Source organism: Scyliorhinus torazame, chromosome 7, assembly GCF_047496885.1.
Source record: "Scyliorhinus torazame isolate Kashiwa2021f chromosome 7, sScyTor2.1, whole genome shotgun sequence".
NCBI classification, from domain to species: domain Eukaryota; kingdom Metazoa; phylum Chordata; class Chondrichthyes; order Carcharhiniformes; family Scyliorhinidae; genus Scyliorhinus; species Scyliorhinus torazame.
Window position 1 is genome coordinate 274,553,024 of NC_092713.1, and position 13,032 is coordinate 274,566,055.

General features: G+C 44.8%; 1 protein-coding gene across 18 annotated transcripts in view; it reads right to left on the bottom strand.

Annotated features, from left to right (window-relative positions):
* Positions 1 to 13,032, bottom strand: part of LOC140427048 (organic cation/carnitine transporter 2-like) — a 271,913-nt gene that overhangs the window by 100,589 nt on the left and 158,292 nt on the right. The gene's annotated exons all lie outside the window — the stretch shown is intronic.

Sequence of the window (13,032 nt, forward strand, 5' to 3'; positions counted from 1 at the left end):
TTGTCACTAAAACAGAGACCATCTGATCAGTTTCCCCTCCCTCTCAATATTTCACAAGCACATTGCACTGCGCTTCCTTGAAAGTTCCCCACTGTCCCAGACCGAACGTACATCTTTCTCTAGTTTCTTTCCTATCGCGACTCGTGCCTTCTCCTATTCCCTTTACTCTATCCCCAATCAACTGCTGACCACCCAAATTCCCTTCCTGCTCGCATTAGATGATATTGTTTGTCATGATATGCAAACATGCAGCTAATGAACACATAGAATAGGACACGACCAATGAGCAGTCAGGACACTCAGGGGTGGTATCTCACTCTAAAAGGGATGAGGCACTTACACCCCGCCTTTTTCCACAGACCAACATCTCCAGAGTGAGACAGGGTGTATCTTCAGCATCACACCCCAGCACGTGGCTCAGAGCAAGCCTGGTTCAGTTAGACTGAGTTACTACATTTAGATTAGCAGAGAGTCGAACGCATTGAGAACTGTGCTAATAGTTCAATAAAACACATTGACCTCACTTCAAAGTCTGGAGCATCTTTTACTCAAAACTGCATCAAGTGGCAGCTTGTGTTATTCCAAATTACATAACACACCGTGATACAGGAGTCTGTTCAATCTAGTTAGTTCAAGATCCGTGACAACCAGCGAATGTGTACCGGCACAATTGAAAAGATTCAGGCTCCTCACCAGCTCAGGACCTCCGGCAATCTCAGTGCCAACTGGCGGACATTCAAGCAGAAATTTCAGCTTTACGTCGAAGCATCAGACCTCAATGGTGCGCCTGATGCACGGAAGATAGCTCATTTCCTCACCACAGCGGGTGATCACGCCTTGGAAATATTCACCTCCTTTCACTTTGCCGAAGACCAGGACAAGACAAAGTTTTAGACATCCTGGTGTAGCCATCTGGGATGGCCACTTCCAACGAGGTACAGAGAAACTCGCAAAGCCTAGCGGGTAAAATGGACAAGTCAAGACTCAGGCAGGCTCAGAGCCTGAAATGTATATTTGTAAGCAGGAAGTCCAGACGGTATCGAAACTCCGTCCAATTAGCATTTTAATGGGGCCGATTAGCATTTGAGGGCCCATCTTCACCAAGACAAAGGACTGGTACTCGAGCAACCGGGACAGTCCCAGATATTTCGGTGCCACTCCCTGTTCAAGGGAAATGCAAACAACTGGGTCAGTGACCGTTTGGGACACGGCCAGCCATCCAGATCCCCACCCACTTATTGGTTAGAAATCGAACGGAGTGATCAGGCATCACCCAATTAGTAAGGCCCAAACCGGAGGACCGCCCAAAAGAGCGCGAAAACCCCCAAGTATAAAAAGAGTTCGCCATATGTTCACTCTCTCTTGGTCCTTGGTACCCCGGTCACGGCCATTTCCAACTGCAGCACCACCAGAAGCAAGTTCGAGTTCAACGCTCGCTACCAGACGGATGAGCCTAGCTGAGCAGCAGTTACTCCTCCGGGCCCGAGAAGATCCAGAATCAAACAGTGGCCACTGTTTCTCTGACCTAAGCCGGGTGCCCGAAGTTAAGTACAGGTTGTCTTAGTCGATAGGTGTAGTAAACTAGCAGTGTTTATGTTGCATGATTAATTGTGTGTAAATAAAATACCTTTGACCTTGAACTAAGTAACTGGTGTTTGGCTCTTTGATCGATAGCCTGTCGAAACTTGTGGTGGTATCATTTGATACCCGGCGACTCTAAGCATTAGGACATAGATAACATAGAAAGAAGGACAAATTCACTGATTGCCATAATTGGAACAGAGCCACAGAAAGGACAGAGAAAAGAGTATAGAAAAAGAAAGGCAACACTGGACAAGTTTGACAGCCACTGTGAGTGCACACCAATGAAATCTTCGAGCACTACATATTCAAGCAGTGATTGCAAGGTAAAGACGAATCCTTCACCTCATATTTAACCAACCTTAGACTGCTAGAGCAATCCTGCAACTTTGGTGATATCACTGACTCCATGATCAGAGACCCAATCGTTTTTGGAGTTCACTCTGATCCTCTGAGAGAGCAGTTACTGAAGCATATGGCCCTGCCAGTGGCAATTGAAACATGCACAGTGCAGGAGCACACTAAAACTCGCTATTCCCAGTACATAACGGCAGAAAATAATAGACCTGCCCCCCATGAGGCAGAGAATGTGCAGGCCATCTCCCGGATGCAGCGCCTCAACATTGACGAAAGCGGCCATTTCGCGTGCTCTTCCCGGGATGCGCGATGCGAACGGGATAACAAAGCAGCCGAAACCCGCACTGCACAGGTGCAGACATCTGAGAACCGCACTGCGCATGTGCAACGATGCACGGAGCGTCAGGACGCCGACGTCATGACGTGTTCGAACTGTGGCACCGGCCATTTAAAGAAACACTGCCCTGCAAGAGGCAGACTCTGTTTAAACTGCGAGAAGCCAGGCCACTATGCAGCCCTGTGCAGATCTGCACCACCAGTCAGGAGCCAGCGCTCCCAAATCCGATGACGGCGTATCAGGAGTGTGCAACAACGCCTACAGGATTCTGATCCGGCAGTGCAACGGATCCAGATGATGAATGCCTGGACAACGCCTACCGTGTGGGCATTATTACAACGTGTGAATATGCCACACCAGACACATCGCAAGTCCAGTCAATCCTAGCTGTGGATTCAGAGGACGAATGGCGAGCAGTGATGAAGGTCATCCGCTGCCCCATCCAGTTCAAGCTGGACACAGGTGCCTCTGCAAACCTTCTCTCACAGGCCGACTTCAAACGCATTAAGAAGCCCCCCACGGTCCTTCCAGCTGGCTGCAAGCTCCTGGATTACAATGGGAATGTCATCACGACACTGGGTTCCTGCCATCTGCACATATCCAACCGACACACACAAGCACGGTTACGCTTTGAAATTATTAAGCTGGACAGGGCATCCCTACTAGGTGCGCACATCTGTAAGCAGCTGAACCTCATTCAAAGGGTTTACATCATGACATCCTCCCATGTGCATCTTCAGGCCGGCATCGACGACATCCTCGTCCAGTATCCAGATGTGTTCAACGGGATGGGCACGCTGCCATATCGATACAAGATTCTGCTACGACCTGATGCCAAGCCAGTGTTCCACGCACCACGACGAGTCCCTGCTCTACTGAGAGAGCGCCTGAAAGCACAGCTCAAGGATCTTCAGCAAAAGGGCATCATATCCAAGGTCACCGAACCGACTGACTGTGTCAGCTCGATGGTGTGCGTAAAGAAGCCTTCAGGGAACCTGCGCATCTGCATTGATCCCAAGGATCTCAATAAGAATATCATGTGGGAATACCACCCCATCCCGAAGCGGGAGGAACTCACGAGTGAGATGGCACACGCGCGCTTCTTCACCAAATTGGATGCATCACAGGGATTTTGGCAAATCCAGCTGGAAGAGTCCAACAGAAGGCTCTGCACCTTTTGGCAGATACTGCTACAATCGCATGCCATTTGGCATCATCTCGGCATCGGAGATATTCCATCGCATCATGGAGCAGATGATGGAAGGCATTGAAGGGGTTTGTGTGTACGTGGACGACATCATCATATGGTCCACAACCCCTGAAGAACATGTGTCCCATCTCCAGAAGGTATTCCGCCGTGTACATGCCAACGGCCTAAAGTTAAACACATCCAAATGTTGTTTTGGCACATCGACACTCAAGTACCTAGGCGACCAGATCTCACAGCATGGTGTGCGCCCGGACACAGACAAAATCAAGGCCACCGAGGCGATGAAGGTCCCCGAGGACAAAAAGGCAGTGCTGTGCTTCTTGGGTATGGTCCATTTTCTGGGCAAGTTCATTCCAAACATGGCCACGCACACCACGGCCCTACGCAACCTGGTGAAAAAGTCAACTGCCTTTGAATGGAAGGCGGCACACCAGACAGAGTGGCTGGCGCTGAAAGCCAAGCTCACCACTGCACTAGTCCTGGCATTCTTCGACCCGGACCGGGAGACAAACATATCCACAGATGCGAGTCCGGATGGCATCGGTGCGGTGTTGCTTCAACGAGATGACACGTCATCCTGGGCACCAGTAGCCTATGTATCGCGGACGATGACGCCCACTGAAACCAGATATGCACAGATTGAGAAGTAGTGCTTAGGTCTTCTCACCAGCATCCTCAAATTTCATGATTATGTCTACGGCCTGCTGACATTCACTGTGTAGACGGATCATAGGCCTCTGATCCACATCATCCACAAGGACCTGAAAGACATGACGCCTTGGTTGCAGAGAATCCCGCCTAAACTTAGGAGATATGACTTCAACTTGGTGTACACACCTGACAAGGAGCTCATCATCGCTGATACATTGTCCCACTCGTAAACTCGCCCAGTGAGCCGCTGGAGATCATCCAGCACATCGAATCGCAGGTGCAGCTGTGTACTAGCACTGTCCCGGCGACAGAGGAGAAGGTAGTTCTCATCCGTGATGAGACAGCCAAAGACCCCCTCTTGCGGCACGTCATCCACAACCTCACAAATGGCTGGCAGAAAGGGCAGTGCCCACAATTTTACGATATGAAGGATGACCTGACAATGATTGATGGTATCCTCCTCAAGCTGGACAGGATTGTCATTCCACTCAGTCTCCAGAGCTTGATGCTGCGCCAGATTCATGAGGGACAACTGGGCGTCGAGAAGTGCAGACGCAGGGCCCGGCAAGCTGTCTACTGGCCCGGCATCAGCCAGGACATTATGAACATGGTTCTGAACTGTGCTACCTGCAGCGGTTCCAGCCAGCGCAGAGCAAGGAGACGCTCCAACAGCATGACATAGTGACCTCTCCGTGGTCCAAGATTGGCATTGACCTCTTTCATGCGAATGGTCGCGACTATGTATTGATCATCGACTATTTCTCGAATTACCCTGAGATGCTGAAGCTCCCGGACCTCACCTCTCGGATCGTCATCGAAGCCTGTAAGGAGACGTTCTCAAGGCACGGCAACCCAATCACCGCCATGAACGACAATGGCCTGTGCTTTAGGAGTCGAGAATGGTCCACCTTTGCCAGGTCATACAATTTCCAGCATGTCACCTCCAGTCCGCACTATTCGCAGTTGAATGGAAAAGTTGAGAAAGGGGTGCACATTGTGAAACAGCTCATCTGCAAGGCCGCGGACTCTGCTTCCGACATACACCTTGCACTGCCCGCATACAGGGCGACTCCATTGTCCACTGGCATGTCACCGGCTCAACTCCTGATGAACAGGGACCTGTGGACAACGCTTCCAGCCATACACCTGCCCAATCTGGATCACCTCCCGGTGCTGCAGAAGATACAGCAGCTCGGAGACTGTCAAAAGCAGGGCTATGATGCCCATGCCACCGATCTGGCCGTGCTATCCCCGGCAGACATTGTCAGGATCAAGATACCGGATGGTGGGTGGTCTGCCCCGGCTGTCGTTGTTCGACAGGCCGCGTCCCGCTCTTATGTTTTACGTATGGCTGATGGCTCCATCGTGCGAAGGAATCGACGGGCACTGCACAAAGCTGCCTGCCCGCAACCACTTTCTCCTCCATTTCCATATGTTGAATTGCCACCTCCTGATACCTCACACTACGAGGCCACCAGTCATGCTTCCATCCCGCCAGCCAAGGCGCCGTCGTCCCCTCCGCCACCTCTCCAGCGATCGACCAGGATCAGACGCAAGCCTCAGAGACTGGACTTGTGAACGTTTGATTTGTTTGCTCTGTTCTGATGTCCTCCGTCAGTCACGTTAGACCGACTCATTCACATGTAAATACATTCACATACGCCAACAAAACACAAAAAAAGGGAGATGACATGATATGCAGACATGCAGCGAATGAACACATAGAATAGGACACATCAATGAGCAGTCAGGACATTCAGGGGTGGTATCTCACGAGCAAAGGGATGAGGCACTCACACCCTGCCTCTTTCCACAGACCAACATCTACAGAGCGAGACAGGGTGTATCTTCAGCATCACACCCCAGCATGTGGCTTAGAGCAAGGCTGGTTCAGTTAGACAGAGTTACTACATTTAGATTAGCAGAGAGTCAAACTCATTAAGAACTGTGCTAATAGTTCAATAAAACACATTGAACTCACTTCAAAGTCTGGAGCATCTTTTACTCAAAACTGCATCAAAAGAGGCAGCTTGTGTTGTTCCAAATTACATAACACAACATTGTTAACACTTATCCCTCTCAGGACTGTCCTTTTCCGCTTCAAACCTACTGAAGAGGTATTGTCATGGCCCTTCTCCTCAAAATAAAACAATACCACCATCCTTACAAATTATAATCCGTCTCCAACCATAGTTCTCACCACCCACACTCCAATCTGTGCCCATCCTTTTGGCACACCATGTTTGAATCCCTTCAGTCAGGTTTCCCCAACTGCCATGGTACTGAAATGGTGTGGTCAAAGTGAAATATGGCTTCCTATGTTACTGTGACAAAGGTAAACTACAATTCCTTGCCTTCCTCAACTGGTCTGCAGCATTTTGCACAGTACACAACACCCTTTTCCAAAGATTCTCCACTGATGGCAAGTTGGGTGGGACTGAATTGCTTGGTTCTACTTGTGACAATATGTACAGTAAATGAAGGGTTAACAATTTGATGTGAATGCTTCCAACCACTAGATGGTGATCAAGAGCACACACGTGAATCACTCGATGCCTTGATTCTGGGAACAGGTGAGTAAGTGGGATCCAGAGTAGACATATTTTCAGAAGCCCTGTAGATAGAATAATAGTCTGAGTTTATTTTGTAATATTTGTATCTTAGTAATTGGTTCGAATCTAGTTTAGTTATAGTTTTAATAAATAAGCTTTGCTGGAAACATAACTTGATGTTCTTTGTAAGACACTGCACTTCAAAGCCATCATCATCCACAAATCAAAGAACATCACACTATTCATAGCAGAGAATCACCTACAATATCTTCTCTTCCCACATCACTATTACATCTGGTTCCCCCCACTGATCTACCAATGGCCCCTTCCTGTTTCCCATGTGCATATTTACCTACAGTGACACCATCCAAAATCATGGTGTTAGGTTATACATGAACATCGATGATGTCCGGCTTTACCTCACCACCACTGAATCTTGCATTGTTGTTAAATTATCACATGGCTTGTCTCACATCCAGTACTGTGCAAGTAGAAATTTTCTTTATTAAACATTGTCTTCAAACTCCACCATAATCTCTGTTCCCTCGCCGTCAACTCCATTCTTCTCGAAGAAACTCTTTCAGGATGAATCAGACTGTTCACAACCTTGGTGTCATGTTTGACTATGATCGGAGGTTCCAACGACATGACCACCCCTTCATTAAGACTATCTACTTCCACCTACGTAACATCGCCTGACTCTGCCCTGCCTTGACTCATCTACTGCGAACCCAGGCTTAACCAAGCCTTTTCTACCTCCAGACTGACTGCCTGCATGCTCTCCTGCTGGCCCTCCATTTTCTATCATCCATAAACTTTAAGTCCTGTAAACAACTTTGCTCGTTTCCTTACTTGTGCCAAGTCCTATTTAGCCATCGCCTGTGTATTCACTGATCCATATTAACTCCCAGTCAAACAACAGCACAACTTTAAAAGTTGCATCCTTGTTTTCATAATCTCTCCATGATCTCCCCCACCTGCCCCATCTCTTAATCTCTTCCAGCCTCAGGTATCTTCTTTCCTTAATTCTGGCTATTGAGAAGCTCCGATTTTAATTGCTTCACTATTGGTGATTGTGCTTTTAGCTGCCAGGGCTACAGTTCGGAAACTCTCTCGCTAACCCATGCTCTTTCGTCCTTTAAGATGCCCCTCCTAGCCTGCCTCATTGACCTAGTATTTTGGCCATCTGCCCTAATATCGATTTATGGGACTTTTTATGGATGGCAAGATGTAACTAGTAGGGTTCCACAGGATTCGGTCCTTGGGCCCCAGCTATTTACAATCTATATAAACGACTTGGGTACAGGGATAAAAGGTTCTATAGCCAAATTTGCAGATGGCTAAGAATAGGTGGGACAGTAAGTTGCAAGGAGGAAATAAGAACCTTACAAATGGATATTGTCATGGGAATATGTTTTTGGCTCTGAGTTTTACTTTCGGTTTTCAGTTGGGGAGCTGCATCCAAACCAAGATCTCTCCCTGTGCATGCTAACGAATGTCTCCAGATCACTTGATAATTTCAAAGTAATACCTGTTTTTGTAAGGAATGCAAACCTACTGTTTTTTGTAGGAAAAAAGGGTGTTTGGCATATGGATGTTGTTAGGAAAGTTACTAAGGGTTAGCTATAGAGTACTGTATCTTTGGGGGGGGGGGGGTATCAGTGTTGGTAGTTGATAGGATGTTTACTGTGTGTTTATTAAATATTAATTGGATTCATAGAATAAACATTGTTTTGTTTAAAAATACTTAAGATCTCTGTTGCATCACACCTGGAAAGTGGGCCCTTGTGCTCCTCATAACCAAAATCTATTAACAGTTGTAGGTCAGGTGAACTCCATGATATACTTTGTTGTTCTCTAAACCCTGGCCTATTATAAATTGGGGGCTCGTGGGGTAAAATTCTATCTTTCGTGATTGGGTTGGTTTGGTGAACCTAAAGACAGTGAGGGGTGAGCATATTTGTGTTTGCTTTTCAGGTGTGGTATTCCAGTTTCAGTAGGGAGTGTGTTATGAACAATAGCTCTTTCAGAGGCTGGGAAGTTTTTGGGGGTGAAGAAGGTTACATCTTACGAACAGAGACTGAAAAAATGCTTTTAGATTTGACAAAAACATTGCAGTTAACATTATCTGACAGCATACAAAAAGAAGAGGTACTTATGGCAGTAGCTGAGCATTTCAAATTGCCTGAGATACAGTCCGACTCATTAGAAATGGCAAAAATTCAGATACAGGTTAAGCAACTTGAATATGAAAAAGAATTAAAGCAGCTTGAATACGAAATGAGGGAAAAAGAAAGAATAGCGTCAGCAGATCAGCAATAAAGAGAAAGGGAGGTACAGATCAGGGAAAAAGAAAAAGGGAGAGAGTTTGAACTTCAGAAAATGACCATGAAACATAACAGTCAGTTAAAATTGACGAATGTAAAGGGAACGTACAGTCTGAGGATCGTGATGAGGATAAAGAGAAAGAGCGTCATAGTTGAAGGCTTGGTGGGGATCGATTTAAATATGTCCAAGCATTTCCTAGGTTTGATGAGAAGGAGTAGACACCTTTTTCATTTAATTTGAGAAGGTAGCTAAACAAATGAAATGTCCACAGGACATGTGGGCATTACTGATTCAAACAAAGCTGGTTGGTAGGGCTAATTAAGTGTTTGCGTCACTATCAGAGGAGGTATCTGGGACGTATGAGGAGGTGAAAAAATCTATCTTAGGTGCATATGAACTAGTGCCTGAAGCCTACAGACAAAGGTTTAGAAATTTAAGGAAAGTACCTGGTCAAATATACATGGAGTTTGAAAGGATCAAACAGAGTAATTTTGTTAGGTGGATAAGGGCTTTCAAAATAGACCAAATGTATGAAGCTCTCAGAGAAATTATACTTTTGGAGGAGTTTAAAAATTCAATTCCTGATGTAGTAAGAACTCATGTGGAAGAGCAGAGGGTTAAAACTGCAAGGTTAGCAGCAGAAATGGCAGATGATTATGAATTAGTTCATAAATCAAAATTTGGTTTCCGATATCAGTTTCAACCTGTGAGGGATAGAAACTGGGGAAAAGAGATACACTCAAATGGGAGAAGTAAAGGAGATCTGATGGGAGATAATAAGGAGAGTGTACCTCAGATTAAAAAATAAATCCAGGCGGGTGTAAGAGAAATTAAAAGTTTCAAATGTTTTCACTGTAATAAACTAGGCCACGTAAAGTCACAGTGTTGGTGGTTGAAGAAAAGCTCTGGGAAGGCTGATGTGACAAAATAGGATAAGAGAGTGGGATTTGTTAAAGTGGTAAAGGAAAGCATGTAGGGTTGAAGGACGAATATCCTGGGATTTTTCCGGATTGTGTAGTAACAAGGTCGCGAAGCCACAGGTTAAGACAAGAGGAGAAATCAAAGAGTGAAGATAAAGTTGAAGTTCAATTATCAGAAACCATTTTTTGATTCTCTGGTTGGAAAAGAACAAGAACAGCTGGAGGATGAGGCAGATATTTTTAGTTCAGGAAAATTTTCGGAGTTACAACAGAAAGATCGAGAAATAAAACAGATGTGTCAGAAATAATACACGGAAGAGGAATCAGAGTGAGTACCAGGTGTTATTGCTGTAAAAATGGTGTCTTGATGAGAAAATGGAGACCTTTACATATGCAGGCGGATGAAAAGTGGGTAGAAGATCACCAAGTAGTGTTGCCGGTAAGGTATAGAAAGGAGGTGTTGCGAGTAGCACATGAGGTACCAGTGGGCGGTCATTTGGGAGTAAAGACAAAAACATTTTTATTGGCCTGGACTACATAAAGATGGAGTTAAATTTTGTCAATCGTGTCACACATGTCAAGTGATAGGGAAACCTCAAGCAATGATAAAACCAGCACCCTTAATACCAATTTCAGCATCTGAGGAACCTTTTACAAGGGTCTCAAATGATTGAGTAGGACCGCTTCCTAAAACAAAAAGTGGGAATCAATATCTTTTGACTATAATGGATGTGTCTACTAGGTTTCCAGAGGCCATTCCAGTACGTAATATTGCAGCTAGAAAGATTGTGGAGGAGTGTCTGAAATTCTTTACTGGATATGGACTACCCACAGAAATACAATCGGATCAAGGATCAAATTTTACCTCAAGTTATTCAAAGAAGTTATGGATAGTTTAGGAATAAAACAATTTAAATCAACTGCGTACCATCCAGAATCACAGGGAGCGTTAGAAAGGTGGCATCAGACATTAAAGACAATGTTGAGGACTTATTGTCAAGATTATCCAGAGCATTGGGATAAAGGAATTCCATTCGTACTGTTTGCAATTAGGGATGCACCTAATGAGTCAACCAAATTCAGTCCTTTAGAACTCATTTTGGTCATGATTAAGCGGACCACTTAAACTGATTAAGGAAAAATTGGTGAGTGAGCAGTCGGAACTTACATTATTGGATTATGTGTCAAAATTTAGGGAGCGATTAAATAGAGCAGGGGAATTGGCTGGACAACATTTAAAAGTTGCACAACATGTGATGAAACAGGTAGTGGAAGGAAAGCAAAAGTTCGTAGTTTTGCCAGTGGAGATAAAGTTTTAGTATTGTTACCAGTAGTAGGTGAACTTTTAAAAGCAAGGTTTTGTGGACCTTATCAGATTGAAAGGAAATTAAGTGAGGTGAATTATGTGGTATGAACGCCAGATAGAAGGAAAACTCACCGAGTGTGTCATGTGAATGTGCTTAAAAGGTACTTTGAAAGAGGAGAGCAAAAGGAGGAGTTTGTAATGATTCTAACTCAAAGTGAAGAACCGAATCCAGATGACTTTGAATTTGACATTCCGCAAATTACATTGGAAAATGAGGATGTTGTTAAAAATTGGGATAAATTGTTGAGTTACCTTCCAGAGAAAAAGCAAACTGACCTGAAAGAGTTATTGATGTCACATGGGCAAGTTTGTGGAGATAAGTTGGGAAGTACTAAAATAGCTATACATGATGTCGATGTGGGAAATGCTGTTCCAATTAAACAACATCCATATCGACTTAACCCTTTGAAATTGGCACAGGTTAACAAAGTAATTGAGAGTATGCTTAAAAATGGGTTGCAGCCAATGGAGCTTACCCATAGTGATGGTACCGAAACCGGAGAGTACACAACGGTTGTGAGTGGACTATAGAAAGGTTAATGCAGTTACAAGAACGGACTCTTATCCTATCCCACGCTTGGAGGACTGCATTGAGAAGGTGGGACAATCAGCTTTTATTTCAAACTGGATTTACTTAAAGGTTACTGGCAGGTACCTTTATCCGAAAGGGCGAGGGAGATTTCAGCTTTTGTGACTCCAGATGGTATATACCAATTCAAAGTTATGCCATTTGGCATGAAAAACGCCTCAGTCACATTTCAACGGTTAACTAACAAAGTTGTTTCAGGATTACCCAATTGTACGGCATATATCGGCGATCTGGTAATTTTTAGTCAGACATGGAAAGAACATTTGAAGCATCTGATGGAGTTATTCGATCAACTTCAGGAGGCGGGTTTGGTGGTAAACCTAGCCAAAAGTGAATTTGGTTAAGCCCAATTCACTTTCCTTGGCCATACAATTGGACAGGGTTGAATGGTCCCACGGGATGTGGAAACAAATGTTATTGGGGAGTTTCCAATACCCTCGACACTGGGAAATAATGCGATTTCTTGGCATGAGTGGATTTTACCGGACATTTGTGCCAAATTTTAGCAGTGTGGTCGCTCCACTGACGGACTTGCTAAAGTAGCATAGCAAATTTCAGTGGACAGCGGAGTGTCAACAGGCATTTGACAGCCTGAAGGCTGTGTTAACTACTGCTCCTGTGTTGGCCATCCCAAATTACACAAAACCAGTGATATGGGCGTAGGTGCGGTGCTTTTACAAGAAGACGATGAAGGACTAGAGTGGCCGATTGGTTATTTTTCAACGAAATTAAATAAGCACCAGAAGAAGTATTCAACGATTGAGAAGTGCTGGCTTTGCAACATTTTCAAATTTATATTACCAGCAATTCGTCTGAAACAATTATATGTACTGATCATAATCCATTGACGTTTTTGGAGCGATTCCAGAATAACAATGCCAGACTGTTTCGATGGAGTTTATTGTTACAGACATTTCATTTGAAAATAATACATGTGGCAGGATGAGAAAACGTGATAGCCGATGCTTTGTTACGAATGTGATGAAGAGAAGCAGGTTTGGTGGAAGAAGAAGAATTAGAATGGACTATGTTATTGTAAATGTATGCGTGTTTTGTTTTTGTTCACAAAAAGGGTATATTTATTGTCAATTTTCCTGAAAAGAAAGTGAAAAGGTGAAAAATGAAACCATCTTAAAGTTGA